Source organism: Mustela erminea, chromosome 11, assembly GCF_009829155.1.
Source record: "Mustela erminea isolate mMusErm1 chromosome 11, mMusErm1.Pri, whole genome shotgun sequence".
Classification (NCBI taxonomy): domain Eukaryota; kingdom Metazoa; phylum Chordata; class Mammalia; order Carnivora; family Mustelidae; genus Mustela; species Mustela erminea.
Window position 1 is genome coordinate 33,866,959 of NC_045624.1, and position 13,042 is coordinate 33,880,000.

Below are 13,042 nucleotides of genomic sequence, written 5' to 3' on the forward strand. Positions count from 1 at the left end.
TAGTACAGTGTTAGTGATGATTCTTAGGAACTTTGACTAAATATTTGAGGATTCAAATTTTTAATGTCATTTATTAATTAGTCTAGCTAATATTTATTGAACAGAGATTAAGTTAAATGATATAGAGTTGTGGTCTTGATATGTCATACATTAAGTTATGTGGGTAGTTTTTGCTTCGTTGTTCTTATAGGATACTACTACTAGGGAATCATAAAGGAAATATCTCATAGCAAAACAGGCTTATCCTGATATTAGGTACAGCACTAATTTTTATAGCTATGAAAATTATCTGGTGAAAAACACTTAATGAGATATGGTTTGCTCAATTTACCTGGTTACAAATAGATGTGGGGTAAGAGTAAGTATTAGTTGTCATAGATATTTCTCAAATAATTAGCCATTAAGAAAATCATAATTTTAAGTGTCTGAAGTAATTTTTCCAAGTCAAAGATTCTCAGAAAAACATCACACTTTGTCTGGATCCAGTAAGATCTAAAAGCCAGTCCAGAGTCTTCACTATTCTCCCATTCAGCATCACATATGGTTAACTCATGAAGGCCTGAGTGGGAAACCCTGTTTGATGCCTACTGACTCTTTGACAGACCCTGGGCAATTTACATAACCTCTCTCAGCCTCATGAAATAATAGTACCTTGTGCTTCTGCCCTTGATCCCCTGCTGTTCTTTTCTCAACACAGCAGCCAGAGTGATCCCATTAAAACATTTAAGTCACATCATTTTATGACTTTTCTCAAAAATCACCAATGGCTTTTCATCTCACTAAGAACAAAAAGTCAGTCTTTATAATGGGCTACAAGGCTATGTGTGATTGGATAACTGTCTGACCTCATTTTCTATTCCTCTGCTTGTTCACTCTGTTCCAGCTCACTAGCCTTCTTGCTAGTTTTCAAAATTGCCCAGTAAAAGAGCAGGATTTAAAAACATGCCTCGTTCCTGTCTCCTTTGCATTGTTATTTTTGATTTATCAACATTTTAAATGAGAGCTTTCTTAATCTTCATAATAAACTCATAACAATAATAGTTAACATTTTATTGTGTTTATCATGTGTCTACATGATGTCTTTCAATCTGCGTAAATACCCTAAGAGGTGGTAATACCTAGTGTTTTTAAAAGTACCCTGTAGAATCATGCTGACAGGGTTTAAATCCCCATTCTACCACTTATTGAGTGTGACTTTGGGAAGTTACTTTACCTCTCTCTGTCTATAAAATAAGGAAAATTCTGTTTTACCCAATAGCTATGTTATGCATGAATATTTATAAAGTGCCTAGAAGGAGGCTGAGCACATAGCATAAGGATTTGCTAAATATATAAATAAAAATAAATTTGTATTGTTTGTACCTTAATTTCATTATCTGTAAAATGGGAATAATAATACAGTATTAATCCCATAGGATTTTTGTGGAATTAAATGAAATAACATGTTCTCATAATCAAACAGTGTCTGGCATATGGTAAGCCCTCAGTAAATGTTAGTTTTAATATTTTTACTATCATTAGGACATGAAAGTTTGGACAGATTAACTAAAATGTCCAAGATTACACAAGTTGCAAGCATCTAAATCGTTTGTTTTCAAGACTATCTCATTTAAAATGGCATTCTTAACCACACCTTAAAGCATTATATGCATATTTTTTGTTTGTGAGTCCCCATCGTTCAAGTGAAGCATAAAACCTTCCAATTTCTGTTCTTTTATGTGTAACATATAATAATGTGTAAAAACACAACTGTTTTTGTTGTGTAGTAAATTTTAAAAATCCATCTATGTTGTTTCCTCTTCCCAATTTATTGTACAGCATCATTTCTAATCTAGATTCTAGACATGTACATAAAGGAGAGGCATGAGCTCACAGTAAGGTTATGGAGATTGGAATCTGAATTTCTTGTGGGATAGAATGTCTCCTCTCCTTTACCATGACTTCATTCTCAATTGCCAAACTGTATCACAAAGCTGAGAGTTCTTGCTCAAATGGAGAAAGGTGAGGGTTATAAGACAGTCTTACATCTGGGGACGCTAATCATGTGGTCGTAGCTAAAATAGTCACTCTGTTTTCAGAACTTCAGAGACCTCCCACCCTTCCTTTTTGTATGTTTGTTTCTTTTTAATTCTCAATGTTCATTTATGATAGAAATAGAAGAAATCATTAGAGCACTGTAATATTCATAACATAAGGTAGTTTTTATAGATCATGAATTCTATGTTTCTTACCCTTCATTTGTTCAACCACAAAACCCAATAATGAACTGTATCCAAAACAAAATAGTTATTGCAGAATAACTTTAGGTGAGCAAAGACAGCCAAGTATAAGTTTTAGAATGTTTTCATGGGGAAACATCTGCAAAGTGTTTGTGCAGTGGGAATAACACAAGGGTTTACATAACAATTGTACAGCATATTTTCTTTTTGGCAACAAGGAAACACCCATGCAGCATATTTAAAAATATTTGTGTATTCGAGCTACATTTTTATTGGCAATGGACACACAACCACAGTGACCAGGCATCAATCAACATTCTCTTTTCCAGCTGTTTCACAAAATGTATAATCAGTCACAAAATGTATTTGGTTCCACATATATGCATTCTTAACTTTTCCCTTCTGTCTCATGAAACACACTACTGGAAAAACTGGGCACATTTTGGATATTCAAATTAAGAATCATCTAAATGGAATGGTGGTGTCTCTATTTTCTAAAACAAGCCTCATAAAAAGCAAAAGCACTATTAAATTCTGAGAAAAAGAAGGATGTCCTAAAGAATAAGTATTTAAAGAAAACATACAATTTGCTAGTAATGCTATGCAATAAATAATAATGTGCAGTTCTGGAAGAGCCATAAAGCCCTTGTTAGAAACTGAAAAAGGAAGAGTTCTCAATTCTCATTTCCACTGTAAACTGGGGCTAACTGATGGTCAGGAGCAAGTAGGAACTCCATGTACATGTGATTAATCATTAGAAGAGAAGATAGAAAAGAACAAAATTCTCATATTTTTTTCTATATGAAAATAAGTATATATATATATATATATGTATATATGGAAAGCGAAGTATAAAAGATGTATGAGAAGCAGTCACTGCTACTGAGAAGCTTATCAGTTCTAAACTGCATATTCATAAGTAAAGTCTCTACAGTCAGATAAGAGCTGTGATGAGTGTGAGCCAATCTCCCAAGGGATAGTCCAGCAAAAACAATGTTTAAGGTGCCAAATATTAGTGGACTAAATTGAAGTAAATGCCATTTAATTCAGATACTCTGATATGATTAATTATATGAATATCAAAATGAACTTGGTCCTACTGGCACCAAAACAGATGCGGCCCTTGTGTAGAAATGTGAAGATGTTCCCTATCAGCTCCAACTTATCTCTGTGGTGATAAGCACATGTATGTAGCCTGGCAAACCATGGCCAGCTACCAAACCATTAGGCAGCTAGCAGTCACCTAGAATCATCAAGCTATAGGAGGGTTCTCAAGCTCAAAGGTGAAAAACCTAGCCCTACTTTCCAGCAAAGACAAATTAATTAAATGAACTACTTATTTAGTTAACTGAATCTATAGCTCCAAAAGTTGTAGGCACATTCAGAAAAATAAAAGAAAATCAAACAAAATGAGTTACCACCTCACACTAGTCAGAATGGCTAAAAATCACAAGTCAGGAAAACAAATTTTGGCAAGGATGCGGAGAAAGGGGAACCCTCTTACACCATTTGTGAAAATGCAAGCTTCTCTGGAAAGCGATATGGAGGTTCCTCAAGAAGTTAAAAATAGAGCTACCCTATGACCTAGCGATTGTACTACTAGGTGTTTACCCAAAGGATAAAGCTTTGATCCTAAGGGGCACCTGCACTCCAATGTTGATAGCAGCAGTGTCAACAATAGCCAAACTATGGAAAGAGCCCAGGTGTCCATTGGCAGATGAATGAATAAAGATTATATATATACACACATATGTATATCACATATGTATATATATGATGGACTGTTACTCAGCCATCAAAAAGAATGAAATCAGCATTTACATCAGTATAGATGAAACTGGAAGGTGTGTGTGTATATATATATACACACACATACATGTATATACATATGTATATATGTGTATACACATATATATACATATGATGGACTGTTAGCCATCAAAAAGGATGAAATCTTAGCATTTACATCAATGTGGATGGAACTGGAAGATATTATGCTGAGTGATATAAGTCAGCCAGAGAAAGACAATTATCTTATGGTTTTACTCATATGTGGAATTTAAGAAATAGAGGATCATAGAAGAAGAGAGGGAAAAATAAGGTAAGATAAAATCAGAGAGGGGGACAAACCATAAGAGACTTTTAACTATAGGGAACAAACTGAGGGTTGCTGGAGAGGAAGTTGGTGGAGGGATGGGGTAATGGGTATTGGGCATTAAGGAGGGCACAGGATGTAATAAGCACTGGCTGTTAAATGCAACTGATAAATAACTGAACTCTCCCGAAACTAATGATACACTGTTAACTAATTGAATTTAAATAAAATAAGTTACAAAAGAATTACTGAAAAGTAGAAGTTATTTTCTAAATATAAATATAGTAGAAATGCGATTTTAACCATATTTTGAATGAGATTTTGTTATTAGATCAATGAATGTTCCCTCTAAGTGATTAGAGCAACTAATATTACCTGTAAATTTCAAATAAGTTAAATTATGTTATAGTCTGTGTGTTATAAATTGTTTTCAACAGAGTAATATTGTTAATGGAAATTAAATTCCTTATGTCTTTTTTTTTTCTAACTAATCTTCTCCCTTACCAGTAATTGTTGGACAGATTTAAGAGATTGCAACCTCAGGTATCTACAGGGACTAGTCAGGCTACATGAGGGATAAACTAGGCCTGCTAGGGGCTGTGTTCTTCTGGAGATCACATTTTCTATTAAAGGGGGTAAACTGATTTAGCTTAGCTGGTTGTTCTTTTGCAGACATTTGGAACATGACAAAATTTCTAAATTTATTTTATTAAAACCGAGAAATTTGGCTTTTCTTTACAAACACTTAAATCGAAAATGTTACCAACTAAGAACACTTTATGAAATACTCTATAGGTCTAATAGAACATGTTTTCTGGCTGACTTAGCAATCTGTGACAATATGTCTTGGTCTTGACCAATCATGAGGCATGCACTAGTTCTTTGAGACCACACAAAGAAAGACCTAATCTAATCTGGGAATTCTTGGGAGGTGTTATCAGTTATGATCAGCTGGATTATGCTGTGATAGCAAAGAACCCCATATTTTAGAGGCTCACATAAACAAAGATTTGTTTCTCCCTTGTGCTATATGTCCATAATAGGTAAAGAAAGAGGTTTTGCTTGTCATGGCTGGAGACTGAGACTGATGAAACCCCCCTATCTGGAACACAGAGGCAAGAGAGATATGGAAGACCCCTACAATGGCTTTTCAAATGACACACATCACTTAGTTGCTCTCACTGGCCAAAGCTAGTCATATAACATATAGTAACGAATTTAGCCTTGCCAAAAGAAAGGTTTGGCTTTTTCCCTCAGCTCCTGATCAGAGTGTCTTTCTTTAAGGTGAGTGCTAGCCTGTACCTGACAATGCTAGGATGGGGATGGCCATGTCCCAAAGACTGCCCATGTGAGAGTTTTGGGTTGTGCGGTATCCGTTGACTTAGAGACCTAAGTTCAGTGTCTTGGGTAATCACTTAATCTATCATGTCTGTGTATTGAAGTCTTAGTAAAAACTCTGGACACAGAGCTTAAGTGTCTCTCTGCATATTGTCATACATCGACACTGAGAAGGTAATGGGTCTGAGCACAACAGAACCCTTACATTTGGAGCCTTCTCAGACCCTGCTCTAGAGATGCATCCTTTGGCTATATTCTTCATCTGTATTCTTTCTCTGTAGTCATTCACTGTGTTATTGCAATAGCATGCAGTGAATTCTGTGAGTCCTTCTAGGGAATTACCAAACTTTACAGTGGTTTTGGAAATGCAGTGGTATTGAAGGAAGGGCAATATTGGAGATTGCACTAAAACTTCATAATTTGGCTAAATCTGGGTACATGGTCACTCTTCAGTGCAATAGGGTGGGATGCACAGAGTGCCCTCAAGGAAAAACTCTAGAAATTTTGCAAATTTTAATCCAATATAACACAGTGAGCTTCGGGAGGGAAATGATACTTGCGCTCAGTCGTAAAGGATATATAGGAGTCAGCATCGTAAAGATAGTTGTGAAGTTTGTGCTAGAGATAGGGCCACAGTACAAGTAATCATGAAATGTTGGCATATCATAATATGAGCAGAGAATTTACTTATATACAGCTTTATATTCCCAAATTAACCAAAGGGGAGTGGTAGGTCTGGGCTAGGTCTTAAAGGACTTTCCATGATTAGGAAGATAAAAGTGCTTAATGATAAACAAGACTGATTGGGAAGAAGAATCTTGGATTGAGTCAGCACTATGAGGTCAGCAAAGAAACTGGGTGCTAGGAGAAGCTTCATCAAAGGAAGTCAGTATGAGAGAGAGCTGACCACAGTCTGAGAGGGAAGCTCCATGGAGTAAGGGTTTTTATCCTGAGCACTCATTGTTATTCAGTCAAATGGGACCTTATGGTCTTAAGGGTTTGAAAATGCTTAGCAGAACTAATCATTCTCTTCTCGCCAAGATCTCTTTTAGTGAGTAAGTTTAGTCCGATTCCTCAGGGGATTTTGGAGGTGTGTTGGGACATCTGTCTTCATGGGTATAAGGGTTTTGAAGAGGTGCCCTGAAGTCCAAGTGGTAGAAATCTTTTTCTTCATGACCTCACCCCCTCCCCCACTGCCCTGGGAAATAAAATCCTGTATGTAGTGACCCAGAATGCTGGCATATTACTGTTTGAAATTTATAAAGTGTGTTTTCTGCACAGTGTACTCTAATGACGTAATAACCCTGTCATAGTCCATCCAGGCTGCTATAACAAAATACCATACACTGGGTGGCTTAAGTAGCAGACATTTATTTCTCACAGTTCTAAAGGCTGAGAAATCCAAGATCATGGCTGGAAGATTCTGTGTCTGGTGAGAGTCCATTGCTGGTCATCTTGCTATGTCCTCTAATAGAAGGGGTGAAGTTGTTCTCTGAGGTCTCCTCTATAAGGGTACCAATCTCATTTATAAGAGCCCTCATGAGTTAATAATTTCCTAAAGGTCCCACGGCCAAATACCATTACATTGGGATTAAGTTTCAACATACGAATTCTTAGGGGACACATTGATTCTAAAGCAGCAGTTTAAAGGAGAGTGTTTGAGTAATAATTTGAGATGGTAGCCATTAAGTTTTTTTCCTCTTCAATGGCCATCTCCATTCGAAGTTTCCAGGGGGACTTAACAGGAAAACATCAGGAAAAAATGACAAATTCTTAGTTTTAGAGTTCAAAAAGCACTCACCAGCTGTAAGAAATAGTTTACAGGGTATGTAATCTGGTAGAAGAGGGTTTTTTTAATTGTTTGGTTGGCTGGTTGATTGTTTTTTGTTTTGTTTTGTTTTGTTTTTAATCTAGACCATACAAAAGGCCAGAGAAGCTCAAAGATGGATTAAGAAAGTAGATTTGACGGTGTGAGTTCGGGGAATAGTAGGTATAGTGTTTAACTTTCCAGATTCATCCATTGGTAATAATAAGAAGAAATCCCTTTTTACACTGGAGAACACAATAGACTAGACCAGTGCCATCTGACATTTTCTACTAGGATCTTTTTTTGTAGTTTCTTCTACCAGAGTTGGTTGAGATCAGGGGTGATCTTAGGTTAGAGTGATTCCCTGCTGCTGGCTCTAAGTCTTCCCATTGGCTCATATGGGTTTGGAACATCAGTCAAATCTAAGGGGGCTGATAAGAGCCAAGTGAGGATCAGTGGATCCAAAGGAGCCTTAAAAAAAAAAAAAACTATTTATTTATTTATTTATTTATTTATTTATTTATTTATTTGACAGACAGAGATCACAAATAGGCAGAGAGGCAGGCAGCCTGGCGGGGCAGGGGCGGGGGTGGGGGGGATGTGGTTGGCTCTCTGCTAAGCAGAGAGCCTGATACTGGGCTTGATCCCAGGACTCTGGGATCATGACCTGAGCCGAAGGCAGATGCTTTAACCCACTGAGCCACCCAGGTGCCCTGAATGGGGCCTTTCTGATAGTTGGGACAAGGAGAACCCAGGGAATGATTTGCTTTATCTTAATGTCATTGGACATAACCGTGAATTCAGAGTGCACAGGTTCTGATAGCAAAGACTACAATGAGAAATTTATCAGCTCTGTTAAGTTTTAGAATAGAAGTGGGTCTCAATTAAAAGAATAGTTGACATGAAGAACATTTTGTGGTGTGGCAGAACAGACCTGAAACAGATTAACAATAGAGCTCTCCATTACACACACTGATGCCTTTTGGAATTTAACATCTCCAAATGGGCAGGTGGATGGGTAGGGCGAGTTTGAAAGGTTTAAAATGCCATCCATATGCCGATGACTCTCAGACATGACTCCATCACTTACGTTCTCTTGATCTCCAGACTGTGTATCTAGCTGCCTGCTCAACATCCATAAGTAGGTGCCTAATTGGAACCTCAAATTTGACATTTCCAAAAGGAATATTTTTCAGCTCTAATCAGAATTGGCTACATAATTTGCAGAGGCCAGTGCAAAATGCAAACGGTATCTTGTTCAAAAAGTAGGAAAGGTATTAGAGGTATCTTAAAGGTATTAAAGGTATTAAAACATAAAGCTTTCCCCCCTTTTGTGCTCGCTCTCTCTCTCTCTCAACTAATCATGGTAATTTTCATTTGGTATTTAATGTCATGGTCCTTCAAAATGGGAAAGTAATCATGGACAAATGCAGACCATCACAGGGCCAGGAGAGATGGCAGCAGTAGGAACTACAGGTTGTACCTGAGGTAGAGCCAGGGTAGTCAAGCCAGGCATCTCCCCTTCCACAGACCACTGCCTTTTCTAAGGGTATTGCAACCTTCATGCATGGTCATGGTAGATATCTGGATGTGGGGTGGCCTGGGAAAACCATGGTGAGCCTGCCCCCCGAGGTGGAAGGCTATAGCAGTCACCGGTGAGGTGGGGAGGCCAAGACTGTAGTGTCTGGGGTGTCTGTTAAGAGCTCATCCTAGGGAAACAGAATATCAGCAGGAGTTGAGGCTCCAGTGTCCCATTGGATTTCATTTACAAAACACAAAAGATAAAATCATTAAAAATATCAAGATGGCCAACACAGGGCATTAAACCCCAATGTGGGGCCCTTCTGGGAATGGAGAACTATGTGATTGCATTGGTTTCATACCTATGAAGCTGGCCCTGACTCTATCCCCCAGTGTTGCTTCTCCTCCAGTCTACTTTAACTCAATAAATAACACAACTTGTCAGATATTCATTGTTTATACTCAAGTTATCATTCTTACTTTACTAATAACCCACATCAGTTACATTAAGGAACTACTGTCAGCACTGTATCTAAAATATAAACCCTTTCCAACCACTTTTCGTCACCTCTTGGATTATCACAACAGCTTCTTAAGTTCTATCTCCTGCTTTCACTCTTGCCCACCTAGAGTTTGTCCTCCACGTAGCAATCAGTCTTGTAAAAATATAAAATAGGCCACTTAACAGTTTTCTCAAAATTTTCACATCACACTTAAAAATAAAAATCTTATCATGGCTTGCAAATACCTATAAGATATAATCTTTGCTTATCTTTCATGCTATGTTCCTTAAACATTGAGATTTTTATATTTTGTCTTTTATATCCCTAAATTCTTCTTCCTAAAGTTTTCTTTGTGGATGTCACTTCCTTAAAGAGATATTCTCTGATAATCCTTTTGGGAGGTTTTTTCCTCTGGCACCAAATATTTGGTGTCTTTTCTTATACCACTAATCCGTTTTCCAGTTCTCTGAAACCTATTTCATATCCATCAATTCAATTCAATTCTGCCACTAACTATAGAGAGTTAACATGGATCCCACAGGTGGAAGGTCTCAGTCCCACATGACTGCTTCCTATTACAGATGCCAGTCAAAATCCTGGGCCACTTGTACCTTCCACTGATCAGCTATAAATTGGAGGTTCCTACAATCCCCTCCTCAGATCCGATAATTTCTAGAATAGTTCACAGAACTCAGGAAGACACATCATTTATATTTACCATTTCATTTATAAAGGATACAAATGAACAGCCAGATGAAGAGGATGAGAGGGCTAGATACAGAAGGATCCCAAGCGTAGGAATGTCTGTTGCTGTGGAGCTGTGGTATGTTACACTCCTAGCATGTGGATATATTCACCAACCTGGAAGCTCTCTGAACCTCTTTGTTCAAGAATAATTGTAGAGCTCAATCTTCAGCTCCCCTCTCCTTCAAAGGTTGGTGTATAGGCTAAAATTTCTAACTCCCTATCACTTGGTCTTTCTGGTGACCAACCCCACTCTGAGGCTGCCTAGCCCCAACCCTCCCCCAGCCCCAACACCAAGTCACCTTATTAGCATGAACTCAGGTGTGATTGAAAGTTACGTATGAAATAAAAGACACTCCTATCATTAGGAAATTCTAAGGGTCTTAGTATCTCTGTGCCGGAAACAGAGACCAAATATGTATTTTTAATTATACCATATTTATTTAAAATAGAAATTTGCATTATTCTTTTTCCCCTTCTTAAGCTTATTTTTCTTCCTCACATTTAGCACAACACTTATACTAATAACTTGTTTGTGTATTTGTTTTCTATATCCTCAAGTATAATACCAGCTCTAAGAAGTCAGAGGCTTTGGCTGTCTTATCACCCCTTTTATCCCCAGGGCCTAAAACAAGAGCATACATTAGCCCTCAATAAATATTTGTTGTGTAAAAGAATATATAAATGTAACTATATATTTAACCTAAATTTATAGAATAAATTAAAATCTGATAATACCCAGAAGTGACTAGAGTGTATTTTTCATATAAGGTAAAACCAGGCCTTGGAATTAGAAATTAAATTCAGTTAAATGTTATATACCTGCCTACTTGAGTCTTTTAATTTATAAACACCATATCAGTATCTTTATAAGTTCTTATAACTACCGCTTCAGGAACCTTAAATTGAACAATGCTTTACATGTAAGATATTGTATCGGTTTTCTTTTGCAGGTGTAACAATTTATCACAAATTTAGCAACTTAACACAAATTTATTATTTTACAACACAGAGGTCAGAGGTATGAAATGTGTCTCAGCGGGCTAAAATCGAGGTGCTGGCAAGACTGTGTTCTTGCCAGGGGAGAATCTCTTTTTTTTCTAGCTTCTAGCAGATGCCTGCCTTCCTTGTTTCATGATCCCTCCTTCCACCTTTGAAGCTAGCAATGGCAGGTTGAGATTTTCTCAAGTCACATTTCTTTACTTTCTTCTATTTTTAAAGAGGTACGTGGTAATCCAAGATAATCTCTCCATCTCAAGTTTCTTAATTTTATTATATCTGCACATCTTTTTTCCTTATAAAGTAACATATTCATAGATTCTGGAGATTAGGACTTGGACATTTGGGGGGATTCAGTATTCAGCCTGCTACAGCTAACAATTAGCGTTATTTCCCAATTAACCATATTTTTAAAATAATTTTTTAAAGCCTTAGAAGAAGGTGATATGAAGTCAGATGATTAGGGCACTCAGGAAGCTAAGTGAAGACTAATAGGCGGGCATCTTGGTGCTCAGAAGAACATATGCTCCAATCAAGGGATCGGCAGTGTCTTAGTTTCATCCAAATGTTGCCATGCAGAGATGTGAGTCCAGGGTGGTCAGTTCACTTTTGCAAGACAATCTGGAAATGCAAATTTATATGTAGAACGCCCTAATTTTTGCCAGTGTTGGCAACAAGCTACATGATGTTTTTCAAAACTCTGCAGGCTAAAACATGTCTGTAAGTAGACCCTGACCTCTGAGTCCCCATTGTGCTGCCTAAATTCTAGATGACCAAGAGGAGCCCTCCAGCAAACTGTACACCTGTCTAGTGAATTATGTTCCGGGTATTAGGAGCAATGTATAAAATGTCTGTCTTTTGTGGCAAGATATTACTTGGAGTTAGTTCATAGTTACATGGGATTTATACATAGGTATTGCTAAAGAGACATTTCATTAAAATTGGTTTGTCTTCATTTACTTACTGAAGAATATTTAATAAGTTACTATTTATTAAGTTCCTCCTCCTGTGAGGCATTGTAGTGAATAAGAAGATAAATCAGACAGGGCCCCCTTCCTCAAGGAACCTGCCATCAAGGGCCTGCCCGTTAAAATTTTGACGAGGAATATCGAACTTCAGTGAAAAAAAAGGTCACTGCTTTTAAAGAGAATCAAGTCTTTATTGAAGACTTGAAATAAAGTATATTTAAGTTATGCCTTAAAGGATGGAAGCTAAATACTCCCTTTTTTTCTTATATTTTGTGTGCGTGTGTGTGTGTGTGTGTGTGTGTGTGTATAGTTGAACAGTTGTTTCTAGGTCCTTGGTTTCATAAGGACCTCGCTACGTAATGTGTCTAGATAATTTACCATGCAATGCAATTTTAAAGGGTGGACTAACAATGAAAAGTGAATGACTGATCAAAGACATTAATCTTAACCCATATTTTCCTTATGAAGCTTTAGGAATGCTTCAGCAGATGGAAAATATAGTACATTGTCTTAGTATTTGAAACAAAAGTAAAAGTTAGAATAAGTGCTAGTGCAGTGAGAAATGTTAAACGTGATGGGCAAACCAGCTGAACAAACAGGCTGGAAATTTGTTTTATGAAACTCACCTTACAGAATTTCACCCAATAAAACACATGGGTATGCAGTATTAATTTTTTTCTGTGTCTATGTATCATCACAAAAGGCCCTTTTTAATCATATTCTGGGTGCACATTTGGTCCCATTTGAACACAATTTATGAACACTTACTTTCTTATTTGAATTCTACTTTTTGACAAAATGGGCAAGAATCCAAGTAAGGCAGCATGGTTAACTATTATTCTAATACA